Raw genomic sequence first — 22,980 nt, forward strand, 5'->3', positions numbered from 1 at the left:
AGCAAGCTCTGCACTGGTGGTGACACGATTCTGTAGCTGACTCCTCAGGATGAGACAGTCCTGGCGCCTGCTGGACACTCTGGGACGTCCTGAAGCCTTCTTCACTGCAGTTGAACCTCTCTCCTTGAAGTTCTTGATGATTCTGTAAATGGTTCTTTCAGGTGCAATATTCTTTGCAGAAATTTCCTTGCATGTGAGGCCATTTTGATGCAAAGTGATGATGGCTGCATGTGTCTTTCGTTAGAGGTAACATTGCTAACAAGAACACAATGAATGGAAGCAATTCTTCCCTCCTTTTATAGCAATCAGTCTGCTCTTATAATCCAATCAGAATGATAGTGATTTCACCTGACTTGTACACTTTCCCAGGTGCTGCTGATATGATTAGTGAAAAGATGTTGGCTGGTAATTTTGTACAAGGACCAAAAATCAGTGAAAGTTTGGTTCCCCTTCTGTCGCTCTCTCCACGTTGTGTCAGAGAAGCGACACTAGGGGTCTCTCTTGAGCGCCGATATTAACCTCTGGACTATGAAAAAAGGCCAATGACAGTTGGCAACCAGTATTTGCATGTCCCGCCCCTGGACATACGGGTATTTAAGCGGCGCAAATAAGGGAGTTCATCCAGAAAATTTCTTCGGAGCCGATGGTCGTGCATGAACTCTGCTGCGAGTTACACACCAAGTTCCTGGTTAATCCTCTGATGCTCTGCATGCTGTTGGATCTGACGGCGCATAACAGCGGCTTTCTCCTTCGTGCACGGCTGTGCATTCTTGCCCTGAGGCTCGACAGCGCAGACAATTCGAAAGAGTTATTCTAAAAGAGTAATTTCGCTCTAAAGAGCAAAACACAGCGCCGTTGAACGTCCTTCTCAGGACGCGTCTTTTTAAAAACGATATTTCCGCCCCTGTGTAGTTTCTGGATGTGGTTGATGTCTCCCCACCTCTGACAGTCATAAAAACTGCCTTGCATTCCTGGGTTGCGATCACACGCAGGCAGCGTTTTTATGAATAGTCTATGTTTTCAGTGCGAGAACATAGCCATGACAGCATTACGGTCGTAGGCTTTCTCTTGTAGTGAGAGAAAGCCGCTTCAGCCGCCCCCCGTGCCTCGCCTCCTTCCCAAGAGATTGAGGCAGGCGCCGCGGGCGATGAAAAAGATCTGGGGACAATGGCGGGCTCCGTTTGCCGGGTGAACCCCTCGAAACCCCCGCCTCCCGGCACGCTTGCTTGTTGCTGTCCGAGCTCGGGATGAGCATTCTCTCCAATGGGTTATGTTTTCAGTGTGAGAACATAGCCGCGGCAGCGTTGCGATCTCTGCTTTCTCTTGTAGTGAGAGAGAGCCATCTCAGCCGCCCCCCGCCTCCTTCCTACGGGATTGAGGCAGGCGCCGCGGGCGATGGAGAACGATCTGGGGAGAATAACGGGACGCTTTCACCGGGTAAATCCCCCCGAAAACCTCCCGCCTCCCCGGCACGCTTGCCTGCTTCCCTCGAGCTCGGGATTAGTGCGGTCCGCTTAACGGCCTACCGTCCGGTCCCTTGAGCTCCCCAGCATTGGATGATGACATCACCGCTGCATCGGAGAGCGTAATAGCGGCGTCGGATGCGGATAACTCGCCTGGGCCGCCACCTTCGGGTCTCTGCCCAGTCTGAGCCTGACGCAAGAAGGTCCGCTGGCTTAATTGGTTCCGCGGGCATGTGCGCCGCTCACAGCCGCGCCCCTGGATTGCTTCCCGGATGTGCATGACGAGCTGAGCAAGCCCAGCTTCCTCGCTCCTCCACTCTCGCTACCCTCGGTGGTAGAACGGTCCCAGACCGCTCCCCCCTGCACGCCATGGCCCCCTCCTGCAAGTCCATCGGGCCAGGGCACTTCAAAATCTGCACTTGGGTAGTCCTGTTCTTGACGTGCTGCAGGAACTGCACTCGAACAGGCGATGGCCACTCCGTGGTCCAGAAACGCAACGATGGACAGGCAGTACGGGAGGCAGACAAAGCACGCTTTCTCAAACGCCCCCGTCTCCCAGCTCCGTCCATTCGGCGACACCACTTGACGACTTCGCCCAGCAGTCCTCAGTGGTGAAGAAACAGACGAAGGCTATTTTCAAACAAAAAAAGCAACCTGCCCTGCCGCAAACCTGCCGCCAGGGGCCATGCCCTGTCTGCTCGCCGAGGGCGTCCTCCTGCGGCTTTCAAGAAAGAAAGAAAGTGGTGCTCCACCTCAACTAACAAGTGAGTGGGCCCAGCTCTCAGCCCCAGCGTTGAGCCCTCCACAGAAGTTGGACGCCCATCGTCTCACGGACCCCCTTGAGGACCCAGAAGGCTCCCAGGCGCTCCTGAGATGACAGACCCAGAGACCGAGACGTTAGCTCCGGAGCTGATAAGACCACTCCGTTCCCCGGTGGAGGGCCGGGAGGAGAATTTTTTGTTAAATTCGTTACACTCTATAGAGCTATTTCCTTGTTGTCTCTGGGGTCACCTGGCCCGCAAATGCCGTTCTCACGGCACTCTGCTTTCAGGCCTCAACAGTCCCGGCTCCATGGACGCGGTGTCCCCGCCTTCAGCCTCACGACTGTTCCCGGCCGGCCGGTTCAGATGAGTCCAGAGGACGCCAGCATCAGACCTCCTCCTCAGTCACGAACCCGCCCCTGCCGGGTGCGCGGAGCAAGGTAAGTGCTTTGAGTTTATTCTCAGCACCGGAGCCTCGGCACACCACGTTGCCTCCCGACACCGCGTTACCTGTTCCGCACCGCTGCGAAGCCCCGCCGGGTACGTCCAAAAAACTCGTCCCCTTGGTGCCCCTAGCACGGAGCTTAGAGGCTTGGCTTTCACTGCCCAACCCGTCACGCTGGCTGCACCCGACCATTCGACTCGGTTACGCAATTCAGTTTGCCAGGTCTCTGCCCCCCTTCGTGGGAGTACATTTTTCCGCAGTACACGGCCAACATGCCCATTCCCTGCGCGAAGAAATCGCCTCCCTTCTATTAAAGGATGCGATAGAGCCTGTCCCTCCAACCGAAACGAAGAAGGGTGTCTACAGCCCTTTGTTGTACCCAAGAAAGGCGGCGGCTTACGACCGATCTTGGACCTGCGAGTTTTCAATCGGACCTTGTCCAAACTCCCGTTCAAAATGCTCACCCAGAAACAAATTCTATCTGGCATCCGGCATCTAGATTGGTTCGCAGCGGTAGACCTGAAGGACGCGTACTTCCACGTCTCAATTTGCCCTCGACATCGACCCTTCCTACGGTTCGTGTTCGACGGCCAGGCATATCAGTACAAAGTCCTCCCCTTCGGCCTGTCTCTGTCCCCTCGCGTCTTCACGAAAGTCGCAGAGGCAGCTCTTGCCCCGCTCCGAGTAGCCGGCATATGCATACTCAATTACCTCGACGACTGGCTCATACTGGCTCACTCTCGAGAGTTACTATGCCCACACAGAGACCAGGTGCTCAGGCACCTCAGCCGTTTGGGGCTTCAGGTCAACCGGGACAACGGGCACGCAGCCGCAGGCAGGTGGAACCGAGGCCCGCTGCGCTGGCACATCAACTGCCTAGAGCTGCTGGCTGTTTGTCTGGCCCTGCAGAAGTTTCTCCCGTTAACTCGGAACAAACACGTCCTAGTCAGGACAGACAGCACCACCGTCGTAGCCTACATAAACCGCCAAGGCGGAGTACGCTCCCCCCACATGTCACAGCTCGCCCGTCGTCTCCTCCTTTGGAGTCAGCAGCGACTGGAGTCACTGCGCGCCACTCACATCCCCGGCAACCTCAATGTGATAGCGGACGCGCTGTCAAGACAAAGCTTGCCTGGCGGGGAGTGGAGGCTCCACCCCCAGTCGGTCCAGCTGATTTGGAACCGCTTCGGCAAGGCTCAGGTAGACCTGTCTGCCTCCCAAGAAACCTCCCACTGCCCGCTCTGGTATGCCCGGACAGAGGCTCCCCTCGGGGCAGACGCGCTGGCACACAGCTGGCCCGCGGGGCTGCGCAAGTATGCATTTCCCCCAGTGAGCCTTCTTGCACAGTTGCTATGCAAGGTCAGGGAGGACGAGGAGCAAGTCATTCTGGTAGCCCCCTATTGGCCTACCCGGACTTGGTTTTCGGACCTCATGCTCCTCACGACAGCCCCTCCCTGGCGAATTCCCCTGAGGAAGGACCTTCTTTTTCAGGGATGGGGCACGCTCTGGCACCCGCACCCAGACCTCTGGAACCTCCACGTCTGGCCCCTGGACGGGATGCAGAAGATCTAGTCGGTCTACCATCTACCGTCGTAGATACAATCAGCCAAGCCAGAGCCCCCTCTACCAGGCATCTTTACGCCCTAAAGTGGCGTCTGTTCGGGGACTGGTGTTCTTCCCGAGCCGAAGACCCGCAGAAGTGTGCAGTTAGGTCAGTGCTCGTGTTTCTTCAGGAGAGGCTGGAGAGGAGGCTGTCCCCCTCCACCCTCAAGGTGTATGTCGCCGCTATCGCGGCCCACCATGACACGGTAGACGGAAAGTCTCTTGGTTAGCTCGACTTAATCGTCAGGTTCCTAAAAGGTGCCCGAAGGATAGCTCCCTCCCGGCCTAACTTGTTCCCCTTCTGGGATCTCTCGGTCGTCCTTACAGGACTCCAGAGACCCCCATCGAGCCGCTTGACTCAGTTGGACTCAGGGCCCTCTCTCTCAAGACCGCCCTGCTGATCGCGTTCGCTTCCAACAAGAGGGTCGGGGACCTGCATGCGTTCTCTGTTAGCGACGCTTGCCTGGAGTTCGGTCCGGCAGACACTTTCGTGATCCTAAGACCGCGACCGGGCTATGTGCCCAAGGTTCCTACCACACCCTTCAGGGATCAGGTAGTGAACCTGCAAGCGCTGCCCCGGGAGGAGGCAGATCCAGCCCTTTCACTGCTGTGTCCAGTACGTGCCTTACGTATCTACCTGGACCGCACACAGAGCACTAGACGCTCTGAGCAGCTCTTCGTCTGCTTTGGGGGACAGCAGAAAGGGAATGCTGTCTCCAAGCAGAGACTCGCCCACTGGGTTGTCGACGCCATTTCCCTGGCTTATCACACCCAGGCCGTGCCCCCCCTTTGCGGGTCCGAGCCCACTCCACCAGGAGTGTTGCGTCCTCATGGGCACTGGCTAGGGGCACTGCCCTAGCAGACATTTGTAGAGCAGCGGGCTGGGCAACACCTAACACTTTCGCGAGATTCTACAATCTCCGAGTTGGGTCAGTATCGTCCCGTGTTCTCTCAGGTACCGAGCCCGTAGAACTCTGTGGCACGCCCACGATCTGACCGGGTGAATCGCTTGCATCTAGCGCCCTTCCCCCTAACCAGGGGAAACAGTGCGCCTTCATTCCCAGGAGATCTCAGGTTTGGGACACTGGTTGATTCCTCCCTAGCCCTCGTGGGTCGCAGTTCAGCGGAGGAACTCGCCGACCCAAGCCACTGCGGGTACCGCAAGCTACCCTGCACTTGTGTAGGTGCTCCACAGGTAAGGCCTCCTTCGGACTCCCCCTGTGTGTAACGCCACGGTTCTGTCCCCTTGGGCGAGTGGACTCCCGTGCTTCCCTTAGGCAGCCACGGCTGCCTCGGTTGCCATGCTGTATGTTCCCCCTCTATAGGCTGGATCCACCACCGCACCGACTTTTCCACATAGGCCCTAAGTCAGGCCTCTGATGGTTTTGCCACTTAAACTTGCCTCCCCTCTCGGGTAGGCGTGGCCTCCGCAGGGTCTTTCCCTCAATGCGTGTAAGACCCCCTTCCCTCAATGCGTGTAAGGGCCCCAGCCTAAGTTGCTCTATGCGAGAAACATAGAGAGAAAAGAGGCCCGGCCAGGCTTGGCCCGTTCCCAGGTTGGCAGCCAGCACCTTGTTCCCCCTTCCGGGGTAACGATAAGGAATCCTGATGGCTTAAATGGGGCATTGGGGAAGGGTACGTGCAGCCTGATACAGTTGGTCGTCCTGCACGTAAGAATACCTGCTAGCTCCTTTATCAGCAGTTCACGTACACGGCTCAGCGCGTGGCGCTTTTATAAGTGGACCCCTAGTGTCGCTTCTCTGACACAACGTGGAGAGAGCGACAGAAGGGGAACGTCTAGGTTGTGGCCAGACCATTTCCGGCTCCTCAGAAAAATCCTGAATGAACTCCCGTATTTGGGGCGGGACATACAAATACTGGTTGCCAACTCTCATTGGCCTTTTTTCATAGTCCAGAGGTGAATATCGGCGCTCAAGAGAGACCCCTAGTGTCGCTTCTCTGACACAACGTCTCGTTCCCTCCATCGGGGAACGGAGGTTACGTACGTAACTTAGACGTTTTTGTGATAAAGTAAAATTAGCCAATGAAGCTTTTTGCAATTATTTAAAATGCATCAGATTACTCTGCACAATAACAGAAACAATGTGAATCAACACAGCAACAACTGAAGCAGAAAATTTGCGAAACCTAAAATTTATATCACTGCCAATACTTTTGGCCACGGCTGTACTCAAAACTAAATGTGTTTGTGTGCCGTTTTTTTAGGCAAATAGACACTTAAGTGCAAACATACTGTCTTTATACAAGAACATTGGGTTCTTCAAAGCAGGAGAATTCTCCAATTAATTCTTCATGGAGATCTCTGCAAGAAAACTGCACACATGTGGCAAAACTTAATCATGCAAATACACCAATGAGAAAACAAGGACTGTCCATTCCACACCAAATGCCTTTAAAAGTACAAAAAAAAGCCAACCAAAAAATCAGTTTGCTCCTCAATAATTATATGGTCAGCATGCAAAATCTCTATTGTCAACAGTTCAATCATAACACAATACAAATTCATTAGTTCTCATGAGCAGTATTTCAACATTTCAAACCATGATGTTTGAAGTGGTAGTTAAACTCAAAAATAACAATTCTGTCATTATGTATTCACCCACAGGTCATTCTAAACCCATATGCTGTTTTCGAAAGAGTCTTCACAGATTTGTATTCCATTTAACGACTCCAAAATGTCTGTCAAACTCCAAAAAACACTATAAAAACACCAAATATCCCATATGACCCGTGTGCTGTTTTCAAAGACTTCTGTAGACATAGGATAGCTTTGTGCAAAGAATAGACTGAAATTTAAGTCTTCATTTACTGAGTATTCACTGCAGCTCTCAAGTAAAATATGGTGCCATTTGGTGAAGAGTAACAACATATTAGTTTGGAATGGTGAGTAAATAAATTACAGAATTTTCATTTTTTGGATGAAACATTTTCAGTAGTAAATACTGCATTCTTCTGATAAAATTAAATGGAAAAAAATATAATAATAAAGTATAAATATTAGTGCTGTCAGTCGACTAACATTTTTAATCGTGATTAATCGCACAATTTATTGCAGCTGATCACAATTAATTGCAGATTTTAAAAGTTATGAAATTTGACACTTAATTTACTTATTTTATTGTCAAAATTCACATTTTGTATTTTAGGAAAGCAAACAAAACAATATGTAGCAATATACATATTTATATTTTCAAAAACACCACTTCAGAACTACTAGTATCATGGCTTGGGCTGTTTCTAACATGTTATTGGAGAAACTGTAGTCTGGTAAGAGGTAAGCACCTTGAGTGTGTGTGTGTGTGTTATTAATTAGTATGTTGTGTCTCTCAGCTATGATGAGCCTTAATGCTGAAGTTGTTAGTTTAAAGCTGTTTAAAGCTATTTCCTTGCTTTAGCAGTGTAGTAGTAATTCGAGCATTGTATGTAAACACTGACTGACGCTGACTCACTTCACGTCACCAACTGGCTCATAATACACGCAAAAATGTATTTTGCCTCCACCTGCTGGATAAAATATATAATGTCACGAAATTAAATATAAAGAGACAGATGGCTCTTAACACATTTGCACGGCTCTTAAACTTTAGTTTAGAATGGTACGAACACAAGTGGAGTGATACACACAGTGAAGCGTCCGAGCACTGATGGTGTGTTACATAAAGAGACAGAAGCAACTGAGACAGCCGAAATGGATAAAAGAACTGTGGCAAATTCTCCAATAAGCTTGGAACATCCTATCTGTTGGCAACCAAGAAAAACTGTGTCCAGGTGTACCTAGGAGAATTGGTGCTGTTTTAAAGGCAACAGTAGTCACACCGAATATTGATTATACTTGATATAGGTTTTTTTTTTATGTTTACTGCACTTTGTATGATATTAAGTGATAAATGAAAACTATTTATGCTATTATTTTTGAAGACATCCTCACTATGCCAAATTTTTCCCAAGGATGGATGGATGGATGGATGGATGGATGGATTGATTGATTTGTAAATCTGGCATAATTGTGTTGACAGAGTACCCTGGGAAACAGATTGCCTTGGCGTTCCAGCGGAGCACAGCATTCTGTCAGATAACTGGGCACTTGGCTGAACTATCATTGCTCGTCCTTGCTTTCTGCCCCTTTTCAGGAAATGAAGTGGTGTACTGAGAGCAGAACATGATGGTTCTCAATAGGATGCCCATCCTCTTGAGAGGACAGTCGCCTCAGATGAGAAGGGCTCATGCCTGGCCTTCTGCTCTCTGACATGTGGCGAGTACAACAATCTTCTGTTCATACCATCCAATAAGCCTTACAGGATAATAAAATCTCTTTTGCAGACAGAGATCCATTTTTTTATCTTTCTTTTAATACTGGAATAAAGTGATTTCCATGATGTTCTGTTTAGTTCTTGAACATCTGCATTTTTCTGACAATGTGTTAAAATAAGGGCTGTCAAATTGTTACATTTTTTATCAAATTAGTTACATTATATGCCGATTAATTGAATTGATTGCATATACATTTGCTGAGAATGCCCCTTACAAAATCAATAATTCAAGATATAATTATTAAATAATTATATTTTAATAATTATATATAACTATAGAGTTTCACCAACTGCCCCCTTTCAATGCTTGAAATTGCTACATAACTGCTTGCAAAATGGGACATCTCACAAAATGGCATAGGAGTGAGAATCAGTGCATGCCCAGGGACTCATACGCTTCCAACTTTGTGTTCAGAGAAATTGCCACAAGAGGACAATTACACAATGTATCAAATAGAATCGCACACTGGACGACTTTCTACAGCAAAATGTGTCAGACTTTCAAAAATGGTTGCACTGATCCAAAAAGGGGTGTCGGGGGAAAATAATGTCTTTCCAACCTGGCAGAATCTAATCCATAGAGGGTAATGTGCTCTGTGCACTAACATTCATACCTCAGACCAAAAAGTCACTGCAAAGAATAAGATTTATTTTACCTCCCATTACTGTATTGATATTTTAATGCCAAGAATCAATATTTTTCATTAAATGTTTTATATAAATGTGGTGGATTGACCACCATTCAGATCAAGTGTGTGAAAAGATAAACATATTGCGCCTAGACTACAGTTTCCGGGTGAAATTTTTAGTTTGTTGTTTATTCAGTTTTAGCTGTAAATAGTGCACATTTTATTAAACATACACCCTAACCCAAACCCCAACCCTAAAGCTAACAGCCAGTCGAGATTCCCACCACTATTGCAAAGGCAAAAGTGAAGACAGAGATGAGACAAAAATGATGATGTTCAGTAGGGATGGGAATAGTTAGGAATTTAATGTTCTGCGTCATCTTGACTATTCTTTCAGTACTTCTGAGAAAGAATTATTTGGAAATAAGTAATGCAATTCTTATTGCATTTACTGTCCTCAACAGCATGTTTCCAAAGTATGACATAATTTAGATTTCAGAGCAGATATAACATATCAGAAATACATTTAATACAATTATTGTTAAAGGCATGTTTGCATGTTAAGTGTTAATAAGCACCAGCAAGCCCAAAAACCGCTGACTGAATACTGTAAATAAGCCCCAAAAACCGCAACCTGCGACTGCTCATATTTGCAAGTGACTTTATGAAAAATCAAGCCCAAAGTTTCATATAATAAGCCAAATTGGCAACTATGACTTTGGCCTAGACGCGGCGGCTCTGCTTTTCCCTAAAAAAAAGGCACGGGCTGGCGCTGTGACGTGAAGTCATCGCGTTCAAAAATGCCCCATTTCATTGGCTAGACATCAACCAATAATACGACTTCATTGACCCCTCCCATTTTACAAGTGCACAAGAGAGTTTTGTTACAGGATTTTGCTAAATTTAAAAAAGTCAAGTCGTGAAGATTTACATCTGCAGTGCCAGATTTGAGAGGTTGTAAGTTCTGATTTGTGGTTGTACTGCAAAAATGAATTTACGTACAAAAGTTAATGTGTAATACAAGTTTGTGTCTGTAGTTGTATTTATGTCTATGTCATTTTATACATTTGTGACCACTTGTCAGCAACTGTGAATTCAAAACACAAGCTTTTGAATTATTGTCTGTGAGTGCAGACTGCAACATTAAACTTCATATTTGTGTATTCTATCAGCCAGAATCAAAATTTCAGGATCAAAAGTTCTTCTGATTCACAAATCATCATTGTCCGTCACAATCCAAACTGTCAGAAGATTGCTGCTCGCGCGCTATATCCACAATAGTGCGTGAGTGCAACTTCAAAGTAAAAGCACTTCACGTGTGCTACGAGTAAACGTCTTATTCACAATGTGCTGTATTGGTTTGATTCCGTATTGTTTTGAGTAAATGCGATTGCTAACATGGTTGCTGGACAACTGTGTGTACTGTTATTTCCTTCTTAATATATAAACCATATCTTCATGTGGAAATAAATTGCTAAAATTTTATATCTAAACTGCTTCCTACCATTTAAAATAAAATAAAATTTTTTTTTAGCAATTTTATGTTAATGTTATTTACTATATTAAACTGTGTGAAATATCAGTATTGTATAAGCATATTGGCCACCCTGCTCTCTGGATATCGGCATCATCCATTAAAAAACCCATATGGGTCGACCACCAATATGAACAATCTGTTAGTAACGGCACTGCCTGATTGAAGTCTCACATTCCATAGAATGTGTTATGAAGCCTAGTTTTGTACTTAAGGCTTGTAAGACTTCAACAGTTCTCATTTAATTTCAAATTGTACATTCATAACTTGTGTATCAATGTATACGTGTTTTTGACTTGGGAATTGGACAACACTGGGTGCACTGCAGGTTTCATGATTCAGACTTAAAAGAACAGGCCCATTATAGCCTCACTGCATGTATGACACTGTACATTCAGTAGCGGGCAGCACTGCCGCTGAAATGCACTGCTGAAAACACTGTCTGAAGCTACGTCTACATTAATCCGGATTCATTTGAAAACTGCGTTTTAGTTTCAAATCGCTCTCCATCCACACTAACGTTTTCAAGCGTTTTCCAAAAGTTGCTGGTCCACACAAAAGTATGAAAAACTCTTAAATCGTGTCACTCCGCATGCGGAAAATCCCTGCTGCATGTACGGTCTGAAAAGCAATTGTCCTCATGTTCTGTCGCCGGACACCAATTCAGAGTAAACTTCCCTTCGCCTTTGAAGGAATGCAACGTGAAGGTTGTACAAAGTGACATTTATTTTTTTAACAATGCTATCAAAGTGAGTATCAGGCACAACAGCGCCGCTATAACACGGGCCACCATCTTGATTGTTTTGGTTGGATAGATCACATAACTACAAACGCGTCATCGTTTTCCAAAGCATCCGTTTTCACAGTCCACATCACAACGCGAAAACGGCGTTTTCAAATGTATCCACTTTGGTGTGCATTTTAAAAAAGCTCAGATTTCGAGGACAAAAACGGCATCTCAGTATGGACGGAAGGCCAAAACGGAGAGAAAAAGATGCGTTTTCAAACGAAAACGTATTAGTCTGGACTAGGCCTGAGTAAGAAGTGTCCAGCATTGGCCGAAAATTGCACATGTGAGAACTGTTAACCAATCAGAAATGTATTCAGTTCTGAAGAACCCGATCTCTGTTCCCAACCCTAATGTTCAGCAATACTGACAGTGTTGCCCATTCTCAGTTTCTGTAAGGTTGCATGAGCGACATTAAATCAACCTACTCTACACTGGCCTTCTGCTCTCTATACTTCCAGATCTCAGCCCTCAGGTAATTTAAGAGATAAGATTAAGCAAAATAATGTGAAATCAGCTTAAAGGAATACTATTAGAGAATGAGAGTGAAAGACAATGTGTGTTGTAAGAGAGACACCTGACTGGGTCATGCTCAGATTGGCCCTGATCCTCTTTGGCTTGAGTTAAACATCTGTATGAAATTCTGTCACACCAGTTTGGTGAGCAGGACATGTGCTGATTTAAACAGCAGGAGCAAGTCTTAATCTTCTTAACTAGTGATAGGAATCATAAGGAATTAGGGCTGCAATTATTTTGAAAAAATACAGGGTTTTAAACTGTGATATGATAAACAAATAAATATTGAGCAAATCAACATCAAGGATGAGTAAATGATAAATGAATTGGGTGAACAAACTTTCCATTATAATGTACTGAAAGTCACTTTGGATAAAAGCGTCTGCGCCACTTCAAACAAACAGTGGTGACAAGCAGTATGGATTGATGGACAGCAGTCTAACTGAACAGCAGACTGAGGTAAGACAATTCTACCAACATGCAGGTGACACTGTCACTGTAATTTGCCTGTCTGCCTTATTGCACTGTGATCTGTCTGCACGCAGTGTTCCACAGACGCATTGTGTAAACTGATCAATATATGATGTACGGAGTGGTGCAGTCATGATGGTGGAATCTATTGCCTGTCGTCCAGACGGAAAACATGCGTGCCATATGGCCCACAGCTACATTATGATGGAATCAAGCCATCATGATGCCTACATGATGAATGTAACCAAAACGCACCTCACAACAACTCTATCAGGATCAGAGCTACTGCGGAAATGAACATGTGCTTGACTTATATAGAGATATCAAAACAGATTTATTTGTATGAAAATGTTGCTTTTTTGGACATCACACAAGATGTTTGACAGAACAACAGCCTCGGTCACCATTCCCATTCATTGCATGATCATTCATTGAACGATCACTTTAATTCTCCCAGTTACACCGCTTATTTTGCTAAACTGCTGTGTAGAAACACGAGTACAGAGACACAAACGGAGCGAGACAATCCCCTTCATCAGCCCTACTCAAAACTGTGTCAGATCTCCAGCGTGCTGAATGCAGATTATGCTGAACTCTGACTGCTCAGACAGACTCTAATGCTCTCCCCCACTCTGTAACCACAGTTCTAATTACAGCAGCAGCATTACTCAAATAAAACCTTTATTTATGCTTCCACCAGCATCTAATCTCATTGCTGAATGGCCTGATGAAATCACTGCGCCTGCACCCTGTAATGCACTGGTATTCATCTCAAATAGAGGCATTACTGATTACACACAAGAAAGCGTGAATATTAACAATATGACACAATTTTGCACTGCGATGGTGTGAATGTATCTGCTGTTCATTTGCATGGGTGATCATTTTGAGCTATTCTGAGCATTTTAACTTCATAAAAACACTTTTCAAGGTTATTATTTTTAACGGAACTATTATGAAGACAAAAACTAGCAGTGAAAAAACACTTGTGATAACCAAAGTAAAAAAAAGACCAAAAATTAAAACTAAACAGTTGCGAGAAAATGACTTAGTTTCCGTACTTTTTAATCAATATAAGTAACTGATTTCTGATAATCAGTTCAAATAACTGATTCAAATAATCAATCGGCCATCAGACAACCAATCACATTTCGCTTGTGTCCTTTTCTCATAGAGTTTATCAAGTGATTTCATACACTGATAGCAAGAATACAATTTACTAGATTTACTATTTATAGGCATTTTTGTTTTTTATTTTATAAACTACTTACAACATTTCTCCCAAATAAAAATATTGACATTTAGAGCATTTATTTGCAGAAAATGACAACTGGTCAAAATAACAAAAGAGGTTTTCAGACCTCGAATAAAGCAAAGAAAACAAGTTCATATTCATTTTTAAACAACACAATACTAATGTTTTAATTTACGAAGAGTTCAGAAATCAATATTTGGTGGAATAACCCTGATTTTCAAATCACAGCTTTCATGCGTCTTGGCATGCTCTCTACCAGTCTTTCACATTGCTGTTGGGTGACTTTATGCCTCTCCTGGTGCAAAAATTCAAACAGCTCGACTTTGTTTAATGGCTTGTGGCTCTTGATCACATTCCAGAGGTTTTCAATGGGGCTCAGGTCTGGAGATTGGGCTGGCCATGACAGGGTCTTGATCTGGTGGTCCCCCATCCACACCTTGATTGACCTCACTGTGTGGCATGGAGCACTGTCCTGCAGGAAAAACCAATACTAAGAGTTGAAGAACATTGACAGAGCAGAAAGAAGGATATTTTCATCCAGGATAACCTTGTACGTGGCTTGAATCATGCATCCTTCACAAAGACGAACCTGCCCGATTCCAGCCTTGCTCAAGCACCCCCAGATCATGTTTTAATTTCACAGTGTGTGCGAGACACTGTGGCTTGTAGGCCTCTCCAGGTCTCCGTCTAACCATTAGACATTTCCTTGCTTGCATGCTGACAGTCTGATGTGAACCAAACAATTAGAGATGGCCACCAGACAACTAATCACATTTCGCTTGTTGGAGTTTCTCAGAATTTAGCAAGGGATATCATAGGCAGATGGAGCAATTTGTTGTGCTATTTCAGAAATAATACAAACTAAAACTACAACTACAAATAAAAATGTACCAAAAAAAAAAAAAACTTGCTAAAAAAAATAAATGTCTATCTTCTATAAAATAAAAAATAAAAAATAGTGACATTTTCAAAACTATAGTAACCCTGACACTCTTTGCGTGTATGCTGACAGTCTGATGTGAGGGTTAAAAAAAGAAAAGAGATAAAAGAGTATTTATGGTAAAACAAAAAGAGCTTCCAGATGATAAAAAAACAACAAAACACCCTGCAGACAAACACAGCAACCAAACAAACAAATAATGTGATGCCATGTTGTATGTTTTTTCTTGTAGGTTCTGCCATGAGTCATTTATTTAATATTAAAATTATTTATTTATTGTCCTCAATGCTTCTCTCTTGGATGCCACATATTGTCTCATTCTCATCACTCTTGCCGATTTACGTCACCTCAACGTGACTGCCAATGCATCACAAGGGCAGTCACAATAGGGCAAGGGTTGCCTCAGGCAGTCACTGTTTTGTTGAGGGCAAATCAATTCCTTTGGAACAAAAAAAAGTGTCATAAAAGGAGCTAAAAAAAAAAAAAAAAAAGGCAATTTTGATCTCCCCTGAAAAAAGTATGATGGTAGGGTGGCAAATAGCAGGGGAAATTGGAAGTTTTTGACAAATATAAATTCCAGGAACTTTGAAAGTTCTGAAGCAAGAGTTTAGTTTTAACGATGACCACGTTTTTGCCACACCTGCTAAAGGTAATTTTTTTTTACATATATTACCAGCAATGAAATTGCATTTTATGATTTTTATTTTAAGACTACCTTTTTGTCCAAATTGAATTATTTCCAATTTTTCCTTGCATATTGGGTGACAAAGCAAGTTACTTCATCACTTGCAGAATCATATTCTTACTTATATCATATTGTTCGCACACGTTACTTATATTATTGAGAGTCTGCATTATCATACTTATGGTTCAACAGGGCTAAAAGGCCCCTGGGGTAAAAGTCACTTTTGATTTGATTGTCTTCCAAAACATTAAATAGTATGAAAAACTACCACAGTACTAAACACCTGTTTGTCACTAAACACTGCAAAAATATTCCTGATACATGAGATCATTGCGTGCAATGTCTAACGTTTGATTTTGAGGTAATTTGATGTAATATTTAATATTTTTATAATGTTGTAAATTTATGTAGCTAATGAGAATTCCTGAAATGATCACATTTATAAAAAAAAAAAAGAAAAACTTATTTGTCATTTCAATCAATCAATTTTTTAATGCTTAAACATTATAAAAAGCGATGCAAAAGCTTTTTTACTGTTCTAACAAAAAAATAATTTCCAATATATATATATATATATATATATATATATATATATATATATATATATATATATAATAATCAACTATTTTCAAAGCGTTTGGATGGTTTCCCTCATCATATAGTTAAGTGCCGCTTTAACAGCTATCATGTCTGTTTATGGTGTTTTTTCATATTAACATTAGAACGAGAAAGTATAAAAATGAAATGTAACAGATTATAGGAGTGCCACGGCCAACCCATCTACATATTGTGGCTTTTATTATTTATGGAGCGTGCATTTGAAATCACAAAGTTTTTAAAAAGTGTGTGTGGCAGGGCGTAGTACGGGGCCGGGTTGTGATTCTACACACCCGGTCCCTTATCAGGCTAATCAAGCCTCCGAGAGGGATAAAGGCCGACTGCGGAAGATGGTGCGGGAGAGAGAGATCGTATACGGGCATGTCTGTCATGTGTGTGTTTGTGTCTTTTAAGGTTATCATTAAAACTGTTATTTATATCGTCAAGCCGGTTCTCGCCTCCTCCTTTCCCTTAAATCCCATTACAGTGTGATACTAATAAATTATAAATAAACCATAGGTTTTCCATATTTGTGTTTTCATGCTTCTTACATATATGCAGATGCTTTTAATTTAGTCAATAACTGAACACACCACTTCCCTAGATCAAATATGGTTGAAATGAAATGTATTTATATTTATGAGAAGAAGGTTCACATGTCTTGATTTGCACATTTGAACCAAACCACAGCAGCCTTTAGATTGAAAGTCTTCTTAGAGGAAATGACTCAAGTGGACCCACGGCTGTGATGTTTAATGCCATGTACAGCAGCCCACCAGTCAGGACAGCACAGCACGAATTCACAAGCTGAAGGCATCGTGGGTCAGGGGGCAGTCTAAACAGCTCTCGGTCATAACATCCCTTTGCGAACTCCATACCATCAAACACATATGTGCCCCATAACACAATTACACATTAGCAGCATGGTGGTTTCACCATGCAGAGCACAGATGTGAAACCAGCAGATTTCCACCTGAGGTTCTTTATTTAAAAGCAAATGGCAAAAACAAGGTTAAAATGACAACAACTACTGTTTGTTAACATCTTATTCAATGAGAGGTTTTTTTAATAAAATAAAGGCAGATAATTAAAAGACTAGATTTTTTCCATCAGGTTTCCAAAACATTTGATGCATGAATTTCCATGACTTTTCTAAGACCTTTCCAGCAGTTTGTGATTACTGGATTAGGACTTTTAAAACTCCTTCAAATGCAAACCAATTCACTGAATTAAATTATAAATTGGAAATCAATTTGGCTATGGCTTGCAGCCAAGTTTTTCTCTAAGTGCAATATTTAGAGATAGCTTGAGCATGTATTACGATAATTCCGACTTTTCCAGGCCTTGAAAACCCAATTTTGAAATTAACTGATTTCTTAAGGTTAAATTTAATTGCTTGAAAATGTACATTTGTCCTCAAACAAGCCGCACAATTTGGCATATCACACATGTCCGTAGCACAAACGCTGAGGGAGTTACACATTATGAGCAATAGTAATATTGATGCTTACCTTAGGAAGCATGATTAATTAAAATTAAGAACGAGGCTTGTGGAATGAAACATTTGGGTGGAAATAATTTTTGAACGTGGCAGTGCGACTTCACAAATTCTACAAGACAACGCGTGGCTCATGATTTAAATCAGCCAGTCTGCATGCAGCACGCCGATTAAGCTCATTCAACGCAACCTGATCAGATACCTGCACCTCCGTTCACTGTGCCTCAGAAAATGATAGCGTTCATGTCGTCCAACACATCTGCACTGAATAATTCCAGATAAGGGAATGCTCTGCAGAACCACAGTTCCCTGGTAAAGATCTGCAATATCATTGACAGCATGCGACTTCTTAGCCAAATGAAAAAAATAATGTTATTACATCGACAGATTTAAAAATCCTTTCTCCAAGTCTACAGGGCTTTGAAACAAGATACAGTACTAGAGCTTTATTAAAGCTCTTTAAAAGGCCTGGATCAAACATTAAAAGAAAAGTTCACCCCAAAATTATAGGTCATAATTGAATCACCCCATGCTGTTTTAAAGCTGTATTTGGTAAAGGTCACAAACCAAAGGCCCTCGGCCAGTTAGCAAGCCAAAATAGGTCATGTATTGTGTTTTTCTTTATAACGCCGAGTCCACATATCTACATGAATGGCAATAATGGTAAGTCTGCAGAGGCAGAGCTCCAATCCTCAAGAGCTTCGGCTCTTTTGTTAAGAGAAAAGACAGGATGACAGATGCCCATAGATATCAACAGCACTTATTTATATTGACAGCATATTCAACAATTAATTTATAATCCACACTTCCACAGGAGAACAACTGAGACCTTGCACCCATCTTGAACATAAAATACATTACGTTTTAATTCCGTCACTTTCAGAGTTGGCCAATTACGTCTACACATTATGAGCAATATATCAGTCAGGCCATTTTTAGATATTTGGAATCGACTGATATATATATATGTTATATATGGCTATTATATTTTTATTAGACTTTGGAATCATTTTCTATCTATGGAATGCCTACCCACCTACCTACCTATCTATATATCTATAATCTAATTTACTTAAGATTATATATTTTTTGTGTTTAAACAGAGACTATAGGATGATGTATGTATGTGTATATATATATATATATATACACACTAATATACAGCATTTACTGTATATAGGTCTAAAACCACCTGCCTAATATTGTGTAGGTCCCCCTCGTGCAGCCAAATCAGCACAAACCAGCATCTTGGAATGCTATTCTGAGATTATATTCTTCTCACCACAATTGTACAGAGTGGTTATCTGAGTTACCGTAGACTGGTTCCAGTTTGAACCAGTCTGGACATCCTCTGCTGACCTCTTTCATCCATGAGGCATTTCCGTCCAAAGAACTGCCGCTCACTGGATGTTTTTTGTTTTTGGCACCATTCTGAATAAATTCTACAGACTGTTGCGTGTGAAAATCCCAGGAGATCAGAAGTTACAGAAATACTCAAACCAGCCCATCTGGCACCATCAATCATGCCATTGTCCAAATCACTGAGATCACATTTTCCCCATTCTGATGGTTGATGTGAACATTAACTGAAACTCCTGACACGTATCTGCATGATTTTATGCATTGCACTGCTGCCACACGATTGGCAGATTAGATAGTCGCATGAATACGTAGGTGTACAGGTGTACCTAATAAAGTGGTCATGAGTGTTTATATATACAGTATGTAAGTACATTATTTATAAGTACAAATACTCTATGTAGTCTCTCAATAAGAATGAGACAAATCTGGCCATGTCACGCATTAAAATGTACCATCCATCCATCGTCAACCGCTTATCCTATGTACAGGGTCGCGGGGGGCTGGAGCCTATCCCAGCTAACATTGGGCGAAAGGCGGGGGACACCCTGGACAGGTCGCCAGTCCATCGCAGGGCCACACATAGACAGACATACACTCACACTCACCTCCACATCCACACCTAGGGCAATTTTTTGGAGACACCAATTAACCTAGCCTGCATGTCTTTTGGATGGTGGGAGGAAGCCGGAGTACCCGGAGAGAACCCACGCAGACACGGGGAGAACATGCAAACTCCACACAGAAAGGCGGGGCAACCAGGGTTTGAACCCACAACCTTCTTGCTGTGAGGCGACAGTGCTAACCGCTGCACCACCGCGCCGCCCATATTAAAATGTACATTTTCCAAAATTATTTTATGTCAACTACCATAAAAATTGGAATTATATTGCCTGTCTAATTTATATCCTGATAAAGATAAACAGATAAATACATCTAAAAAGTCTTGGAGATCATATAGGATCAGACTTAAAGCCATAGTTTCCCAGTCTCTACCTGTATCGCACAGCAATACCATTATCCCATACACATGATCGATGAACACTGTTATTTGATATAGCCAGTTCTGACACATAAGTAGAACTGGACTATTATGGAATTTAATGCCTCACTACCCACATACGAAATAAAACAGAGATTCCAATATCGCTGTGAAAAGATGTATTACTGTACTTCATAAGAGAAGACGCCAGGCGCAATGAGATTTATCTCTTTTTGATTCAGCTCACTGCAGCAAGTTCCAGATCTGCATTTCGCTGCACTGAAGTCCTGCATGTCTTATCAGTGGCGTCAACGATCAATAGGGTAAATAAAGAGGGTGGTAATCAGGACAGCATAAGCTATGTTAAAGTCAGCGACTGGAAGGCACTGACAGAGGTCTGTGGGTGACTCATCGATGAAGCGTTGTGAATGATGATGTAATCTATTAAGAAACAATACAACATAAAACAACTGACTACATTATCAAAAATAGTATTTTATACTTAGAACACACTGCAAAATATTAATAGATGTACAGACGAATGGATGCTTGAACTTACATTGACAATTTAAATTTGGCTTCATAAGAAGCATATACTATCGCTTAATCTCTTAAGCCAATGGAAAGTCTGTCTTGTAATGTTTAGATTAAATTGGTTAAAAAAAAAAGATTCTCTTAATGGGATTTTTACTTCCGCAACCCGACTGTTGACCTATATAGCAGTCTGTCGCTGATTCCAAGATTGTGGTTCTGATTCAAATAATAAATTATAGGGATTCCATTATCCAAATATGGGTGTTAGCACATGGTTATTTAATCTATCAATAATTTCAATTGAATTTCCAGCATAAATAATTATATTGCCATGTATACAGTTACCATAATATAAAATACAAACTTGTACCATGAAATACGTCTTTGTTCATTCCGCCTACCCTATATTGGGACCAGGCGAATGAGAGAGATGTTTTCATGAAGCTTATGTAGTAGAAAAGAGTGAATGTCATTGATTGAATAAGAATCTCTGGTATCTACAGTCATTCACCTGCATCACCTGCAGAGGAAGAGTGTGCAGGTGTTCATCTCCTGCAGCCCCCATAAGTCCTCACTGCAGTCTTAACGCTGTCCCTTTGTAAGACAGTCAATTCCTCAAAACAAAATGAAACCAAATAAACCTTGAAGTGCCCAGAATCCCAGAATGCTCCAGACCCCAGGCACCAATGTCTTTAGATGGCTTATGTATAAAACAAGAGAAGCTTTTCACCAGGGACGCACAAAGCCCAGAGGTTTTGTTAAGCTGCTGCAACAAGCGTAGAGACTACAGAAACAGCGCTCAAACAATGCCAGCTTTGAAAGGCCTTTCCCATCAGCCTGAATGAACATGGATTCTCTCAAATCGGACTGGCAGAGATATGCAGATCAGTTCGGGTTTTAACTTTGACAGGAGGAACCAATAGAATCCTGCTCTATTACTTGCCTTAAAATAGCACAGAAATAATGTAAGGAACTGAGAGAATGCATTAAAAGCTGAACTGCTTTGTAAGTGTGACGCTAATGAGTGTAAGTGTATGCTGTCTAAATGTCAATAACAGAACACATCATTAGAGCAGAAAAGTGAGAGGTAAATTAATCCAAGGCCACGTAATTTCATCTATGAGGCAGCCTTATGTCTCTGATGGCGAGTCCAGGAAAACTGGCACTAAGGCTATATTCATATCACCCCGTTGTTTAATAAATTAATGCAACTCTTCAATTCTTAAAAGGGTGTTTCGTATTACCATGAGAAATGGATGTCAATTTCCAATTGGACATCAACAGTTTACATCAGAGAGCCTACTAGGGCAGGGTGACATAAAAATTAGGTATAAAATATAATTCAGTAAACAAAAAATAATTGTTTAATGAATTAGACTCATTGGCCCATTGGACTCAATTGTAACTGAGATTTAGTAAGAGATTCTGATGCAAAAAACAGTATTCAGCTCTCCTCATGGAGGGCAAATGCGCAAAGAAAAATACATTTGCGATATTAGAGTAGGTAGTGTTTTTAATAATCAACTAGATGGTGCAGAAAGAGTACTCGATTATTTGTAAACATCCCTACTGTATATACTGTAATTCAACATTTATGCATTTGCTCTTAAATGGCCTTTCAATCAAACAGCCATTCTAGACAATGTATTAAAATGCAAAAAATAAAAGTAGTTAAAAATAATCAAAGAGTGCTTTCCATTCTGTTTTTTTTACTGAACAAGGAAGATTAATATTTATTCATTTTCATTAATATGCTCCAATATGTACATTCGTGTGCAACATATGCAACATGGGGACATTAAAACTGACGCAAACAAACTGTTGAATCAGAGATTGGAATTGATTCATAGAAACACAATTTGAACTGAATCATAGAACTGAGCTCACCAAATGTACCGAATTTTTGCAATTGACGTCTAAACCAGAAATATTATTTAAACGGTCGTTATGCTCTAATACTTGCAAGTCACAATTTAAGGTGGGATCACAAAATGGACTTAACAAAACGGGATAGTTCACCCAAAATTTCTTTGGACATTTTGGGGTCAGCTACACCTTTAAGGCCAAATAAAAGTGTTAAATAATTGCAATATTTACAGTCTAGCTACTTTATTACCATAAAAATGGTTGCGAATATAGTGTGAATATCTGATATATCAGCCAACCCTAATGCCGACTGTTCTGAGAAAGTCCTACAAAAAAGAAACTCTACATATCAACAACAGGAGCAACAGTTTAAAATGAAGCATGTTTATTTGACTAAAGTCTTATTTTGTTGCATCCTTCCTATTCAGTCAGTATTCCACCTTTTTCATAAGAATATCCTGTGTTTAAATGTGTTTTAAACATATTTACTTACCCGCTGTACAACAGCAGTGGATGATTTTCCAATCTCTAAAAAGGTGCTTCTTCTACAAGGTACTTCCAGCTGTACTCTACAATCCTTCCTGAAACACAGAGGAATAATAATAAGAAAAAAAACATCAGTCCAGGGAAGGTAGTTGAACAAACTCAGGGTTACACGATTGGTTTTGAGTTGACCAAACCAAACCAATCCGAATCAGGCTTAATTGGTACCGCAACCATCTTTA

General features: G+C 42.4%; 1 protein-coding gene across 2 annotated transcripts in view; it reads right to left on the bottom strand.

The window, feature by feature from the left end:
* Positions 1-22,980, bottom strand: part of LOC127654789 (double-stranded RNA-specific editase 1-like) — a 197,289-nt gene that overhangs the window by 100,290 nt on the left and 74,019 nt on the right. For both annotated transcript variants that reach the window (XM_052142213.1, XM_052142212.1), the window contains exon 2: positions 22,749-22,836. The gene's annotated coding sequence lies outside the window, so the exon portion shown is untranslated. The remainder of the gene's footprint in view (positions 1-22,748; positions 22,837-22,980) is intronic.

This window comes from Xyrauchen texanus, chromosome 14 (assembly GCF_025860055.1).
Source record: "Xyrauchen texanus isolate HMW12.3.18 chromosome 14, RBS_HiC_50CHRs, whole genome shotgun sequence".
Taxonomy (NCBI): domain Eukaryota; kingdom Metazoa; phylum Chordata; class Actinopteri; order Cypriniformes; family Catostomidae; genus Xyrauchen; species Xyrauchen texanus.